Consider the following 7,000-nt stretch of genomic DNA (forward strand, 5'->3'; position numbering starts at 1 on the left):
CCTGAACCTATGTGTCATTGCCTAATAGATACAGTCTGAGCAGACATGGCTGCTGGGGCCTGAATTGCCTTATTACCCAGCTCAAATATAAAAACATATACACATATACATTCTTTCGTGAAGAAAATCCCATTAATAAGATGTCTTGGTATAGACCAACATGATTCAGTCAGTTTTAAATATGACTTAACTTAAATGTGAATGTGACTTGGGCATGAGTGAAATTAATACCATTTGGGATACCTCACTGGGGTAGTAAAATGGCCTGGCATGCTAACAGCGTGTGCCTATTTTAACTCATTATGGTAACCAAAGGACAGAATGACCACTAACTGGACTCAATATGCCCATCACCAGTCATCAGCAATCAGACATGATGCCAACAGGGAAGGCGTGAGTTCACATTTTTCAAACAGACTGTCACGTACCATCTCTGCTGCCAAGATATTTCTCATATGTGTACTTGTTTTCCTTTTTTTAAACCCACAGTTTGAGAATTCTGATATCCATAAAATAAACTAAATGCTGATAAGGCAAAAAAGTTAAATTTTAGGATCAGGGCAAGCTTATTGACAACAGTCCAAACTACTTAAAATACCCTTGTTGCAACAATCAATAAATACTGCATATTAGTATACTGTGAAAAAAAATTCTGTGCAAGCTTTTTAAACTTTCTGCAACAACAGAAAAAGATATGGAGCAGCAACTGAAAAAAAGCAATCTGTTCACCTCTAATAAAAAAGCAAAGGTACAATCCATGATAGTGTTAAGTAAAAAATTTCAATACATTAGATGTTTTATCAGTCACTGACTTAAAAAGTATCCATGACACACTATCGATGGGGATATTACAACTCTGAGGTATGGATGTGGATCACCTAGGACAGAACCTTGATCCTAACCTGAACACCCGAACGCTGATGTCTATCAAAGTATTAATGGGTGGATTGTCGAAATTAGGACTAAATGAGACCACCCACAGCCTGGAGGCCCATATAAAATTCCTGTTCTGTGAGAGAAGCTAATTATGCAGAAACAGGATGTCATTTGCTGGATAATTTCACAAAATTCCATTCAGCTACCATTACATCTACTTCCTTGTGAAATCAGCAGCAATTAAAGATACACAAATAGTGCCTGTGAAATACTGTACATAACACATCTTAAAAGATATTATTATTTTGTGTCACTGAGCTAATGTTTTATTATAAAGCATTAAAGTATTTAACCACTTACAGTACATAGCAAGGCATTTTTACTGGAGTAATACAGGGTAAGTGCATTGCTTAAGCACACTACAGTAGCAGCAGAGAAGCCTTTAAATTAGAAAGTAAGTCCTATTCGCTACATCACCTGGTGCCCCACAGTTGTTGAAAGGTCGGACAAAAACTTCTAACTTATGAATACAGTTGGGACCGCAAGTCAGGTCATACTTCAGAAAAGTCCACCCACCACATCCTCATAATTAAAAATTTCATAATACAGCTTAATCAATCAATGTATGCATGGGTTAGGTTAAATGTATGTTAGAAATATCAAATAAAGCTAAAATTAATTGGAAAATTGTTACAAAACTATTGTATTTTCATCAACAGCTCATCCAATCCAGAGTTTCAGTATACCTCTGTATATTGCGGATACAACGTGGATGGGACACCAGTTTGTTTTACTTAAATTTTGTTAATAAGAGGCAATTTTAAAGTTAACTCTATCTACTCTAAAATGACTGAAAATGAAAGCAGGTGATCTCCTCAACCTCATTCAGTGCTGTGTTCTGTCTTACACACATCCGACAGTGCCATGTTCCTCCATCAGGCACCACAGGGTGTTTGAGAAACTAGGGTGAGTTGCAATATAAAGGAGGATCATGTTGGAAGAACAAATTGTAAAGTGTTTTACCTTAAATACCAACTGTGTGTATCATGGTTAACCAACAAAACTGGCCAGGAGGAAACTATAAATGCAATTTGCATTTAACTATAAAAAGTTTTCAGTCAAAACAGTGCAATACTAGCAATGGACCTCTGTTTATTTGCTGGGTAGTATCTGGATAAAATTTTAATAAACTTAAAAAAATATATTGACAATCATTCAAAAAAGAAAAAAAAACAGGCACTCCCTGTTCCCCTTCTCCCTCCCTTCACAACTTCAGTTTCTATTGTATCTGAATGCATCTTTTGGAACTGCAGGCTATTTTTCACTCCGCAGCAGTGACGTTTTAGAAACAAGGCCAGTTAAGAAAAAGACTACTAAAAAGAAATAAACTTGGAAATGTTCATATCCTTGAAAATTCATGAGTCGAATACTTGTAACATAAAGTAAAAGCACTTTAAATGTGTGAAAATTCAGAAAACAAAGGCAAAACTCAAAGTCAAATGCAAAAACCAAACCACTCTGATGCATAATAGATATTACCATGGTCATGTCTACAATTGCATATCAACTTACAAATGCTGGAGGCCCATCCTTTATTTAAGCAAACACAGTAACACTATACTTTTACATCCCCGTTAGCCGCAAAAACGAAAAATCCTGCAAGGCATTTCTAGGCAGCAAGAATCAGACAGCAGAAGGTTAAGCTACTGATGCAATTGTGTATTTTATTCCACATAAATTTTAAAATCATTGCATTATTTAATTTAATTGGGTTTCTTCTAATTAACTATTAAGGTTTTTCTTCTTGTGAACTAAAAGGAAAAAAGGTTTCTTTCATTTCTTTTCATTCACAACCCATCAGAAGTGACAGTTGTCATGTTTGAAGACAATACATTGTTTGTTAATTGAGTTACCTTTTCAGAGGATGCTGCAGCTGATCTTGGCTGTAACTGAGATAAATGGTTCAGTCATGCAAATTATTTGATACGGGCGCCGAACTTTTGGAGTCTCAATTCAAAACAAACAAATCCAGAGAGCCAAATGGACCAGTTCTGCCGTATGTTTCCTGATAATTGAAAGCTATTTATTTCATAGCCTGACAACCCCATTAACCCACTGAGATTGAATGACATTGTTCATCATTTTAAACCCGTTTTATAAAGCTACATCGAATGTACTATATGTAAAAGAACTCAACTTAAACGAAAAGCTATAGAAAAAATGTTTAGAAATCGCATTTTTATAAATAAACTCTTCACACTTTAGCTGAGGAAAATTAAACTTGGTAAAAGCATTAACACTGGTACAATATCAAGAATATCATCCATACTGAAAAGTTACAGCACTTAAATTAGTTTTGTAGAAATATTGCGTCATTACCAGCATCACCTTTCTAAAAACATGAATGGGACTGATTTTCCAGTGAACTGATTGGTTTAATTTACATAATCTTTTCCATTGGGCATTTTACTATCATTAGACGCTTCAACAAATCAGTGCTCAGTCACGGTTTCATTGCACTCGCTTTGACTGAAAGTAAGAGCAATAACAGTTAAACAGTGATAGTTTTCCACTGAGACAGAATCCTAAATTTTCCAAAGTGTACTTTATAACCTGACTTGGTGCAGTAATACACGTAGGCTCCTACATTCTCAAAAAGAGTAGGTTTATCACATGGTTTTGTTTACTAAATTGGTTTCTTCAACATTTTTATTTTGTTTTTTACCATAGAGTAAAAGGAATCAGACACCAACAGTTTTTCCCAATATGATTTCAGAAGAGATTTCACAATGACTGTTATGTACAAGACAATCATGGGCATAGTGAAAACCTTAAATAAATATGCTGATTAATACTAAGGTGAGGATGAGACTCCATTCATGATAGTTTGTGACACAGGTTAGAATACAGGGTCACTACAGACAGCATATGGCAGCTCCGGGTCTGTCCAAGGCATCAGAGGTATTAGACTCCCAGTGCCTCCCAAACAAGACCAAGGGTTATCATTCTCATAAATTTAACCTAGTTAACTCATCATTAATTAAAGTTTGTTTTTGCTGCCTGCTACATGTAATACCGTTGGCTAATTACGCACCACTAACTAAATGTTGCTACCTTTGCTTTTCCAAGAGACATCTGCCAACACATGAGGCATATGGTATCTTAATTTATTCATATTTACAAAGAACGTATCCATGAACCAATTTTCTGGGACGGGAGGACCGAAACTAAATTGTTGCGTTTCAATCAAGACTTGGATTCTCAAACAAGATGGATGTTTCTTTCATACTCTTCACTGCGTTGTTTCAAAGAAGTGCACTCCGCCAAAAAAGCATTCATGAAATAATTCTGACATGACTGTGGGGCATTTCACACCCCTTTTGCTTCCACAGCATTGCCTCCAAATCATAATTTTTCTTGAAGAAATAATGAATCTCCGTTGAGGGACTGCATAGCTACTCAACATATTTTATTTGTAAAACCTTTACGCAGAGACACAAGTCACTTAGGGAAAAATCAGCTAAATTCACTATTTTAATTATTTGTTAAATGTGTAGAGCTTTAAATAGCATCTCAGCTACTATACCCAAACTTAATGGAAGCCATTCCGCTACAATCATCTACAACAGTCTGCAGTATGAGTCTCCAATGACATAAAATTATTTTCCATATTGAAAAATTGTTCTGTTGTCCTATTTTTCACTCTTCAAAATGTATCATTTTACAACATTTCAGTTTCAAAGTTTGCTTTTTGATGGTTAAATACGTTGAGCTCTTTGCTCACTTTGTTCAGCTTTCTAACAGGTATGCCTTATATTATTAAACACAGACATTTTATTGCCCATGAGAGCAGTAACAGGAACATGTTCTATTGTAAATGTCAAGTGTATTTAAAGTAAAAACCTGAAGTGCCAACTTTGTGAGCGAGAGATAACAACTGCTCTTTGTGTCTGCGATGCAGCAGATGGCAATGTCAGTGAGCAGGAAATTAAACTCTGACAAGGCATTGACTGAGATTTTATTTGTCTAAAGACATTGCAATATCCTGTGCCTGCTATATCCTGCATTGGAACAATGAGCACTCGTGGTTTTAAGTAGCGGTGCTGCAAAACTGTGGATCGTGATTTACTGTCCAGCCGTGAGAAACATTTACTTGGGAGAAAAGGTGAGTGAAAAACCGCACATTTAACACGGTGCAAATGATTATTCATAATTAATGTCGCAGGTGCCTTCAAATTATTTGTCAAATTTTGACAATTTGCCTTTTCAGTTTTATTATTATGTTTATTATTTTGTTACAATTATATTTTAATTGTATTCAGTTGCACCAGAATTTAATGAGAATGATCTATATCGTAAAACTGAAGGTTTCTTGCAATTATTTTTGTCCTTTTTTGTAAAAATCAAACATATTAAAAATGTTTCCCAAATAAGCTTTTGAACTTAAAATTTAATGAGATCACATTTTATGTATATATGCAGACTACATGAAAACACTACAAAAAGAATATTCTCCTTTAAAAAAATAAAATTGGGAGGAGGGTATCAGGATTTGTCTGTCCTGTGTTTTATGCACCTACTCGAACAATGAACCTCGGTGCAGCAAGTGGTAGGTAACAAACTAGGTTTACCTGAGTCACACGTCTGCAACTATGTCTCTTTCTCTTAATGTAATGCATAAATTGTACTTTTGCTGAGACGTACGTCGCTTTGGACAAAAGCGTCTGCTAAGTGAATAAATGTAAATATTCTACGGACCTTAGAAAGATCTTTTGGATACTGAATACTTTGTTTTGCCCTCATTCCCATGCAAGTACTCAATCAATGAAAGAGTGACGTGGCTACAGTAAGCACTCAGCCATTGTGGACAGCATCCAGCAATATTGTAAACTCTGGGCATGGCTTCCCAAACAAGCGCCTTTCTCTAAATCCAGCCCATAGCATTAATTCCCAGGAAAGTCCTCAAGCTCCCTTAACAATTAGCATGGAGTTTTCACACAAACAGTAGAAGACCCCAGGCAAACCTGCAGTAAATATTCTTAACCCCGTTAACATTTCTTTAGGATCTTGGCCGGTATCTGCAAGTGTCCTGCTGGGCACCTATTTTCTGAGGGATGACTGAAGCGGAGGTTCAGCCAGATGGAGGAGGGCCATGCAGAATGCATTAGGCTTTTTCTGCATTACAATCCTGAGGAAGTTACTACAGAGTAAAAGGAACCGCTCAGGCCAGGGGTTGGCAAGTCACTGGGCCTCTCCAGCCAAGGCAGGAAAATCCATCACAGCGCCACTGCTTTCACCGGCTCCATGGTTATTCATTGTTGAGGTTATCAAGGCTCAAACACGACATTTCGAAGTGTTCTGCAATGTTCCACAAAGTATATGTTTCATATAAGCACCATGCTGTAAAGTGAATAGTTTCTGGGCGCCCAAACACAGTACACAGAGCATTTAACGTTCCTTTTTGAAACAGTTCACTCCTGCAAAACACCGTCTGCTGGCTACCTGCACTAAATATTAGCCATCTGACAGTTTAATAACAACATCTGGAGTACGACATGTTTGAGAATGATCATAATTGGAAATTGATTTCTTGGGTTAGAAATAACATGATTTCTTTTTATTTCTTTAGAGAACCTTCGGAAAATTACTATGAACAAGACTAACAGTAACTTGTTGAGATGTGTCAGTTCAACTGTAATGAATCAATTAAAATCAGCTAAATACAACAAAGTGGGGCGAAGAGACAAAGCGAAGTTTGTATGAAAAATTAGTAGTTAAGTATAAAGAATAGAAACGCTATTCCAATTTGAAGAAGGCAAAGATATTCCGGCACTCTGCTGCCATGCTCCCTGTCACCAGGCCAACGGGACTTGACACCGCGAGCTCATGTCAGCAGCTGGAATTCGGCAGGCAGGTGAAAAACGGAACTCACCTCAGAAACACAACTGCTGGCGTTCTGTGCAGGCGTTTCCCTTCACAACCAAATTGTGCACAATCCAAGGCGGAGAAAGCACACGAGACCAGGAGCCTGGAGGAGCACATGTGGCCTGGTTCCCCCCGACCGTACAGTCGGCAGGACCGAGCGCCGAGAACAGGAGGTGAATCTGTGCTGGACACCCTCCTC

At 37.2% G+C, this 7,000-nt stretch overlaps 1 protein-coding gene across 1 annotated transcript in view; it reads right to left on the reverse strand.

The window, feature by feature from the left end:
* The window catches only part of LOC108926341 (pleckstrin homology domain-containing family G member 4B-like), a 43,797-nt gene extending 36,797 nt beyond the window's left edge, over positions 1 to 7,000 (reverse strand). Inside the window, exon 1 of the mRNA XM_018739002.2 lies at positions 6,809 to 7,000. The gene's annotated coding sequence lies outside the window, so the exon portion shown is untranslated. The remainder of the gene's footprint in view (positions 1 to 6,808) is intronic.

The sequence above is a fragment of the Scleropages formosus genome, chromosome 7, assembly GCF_900964775.1.
Source record: "Scleropages formosus chromosome 7, fSclFor1.1, whole genome shotgun sequence".
In the NCBI taxonomy this organism is placed as follows: Eukaryota; Metazoa; Chordata; class Actinopteri; order Osteoglossiformes; family Osteoglossidae; genus Scleropages; species Scleropages formosus.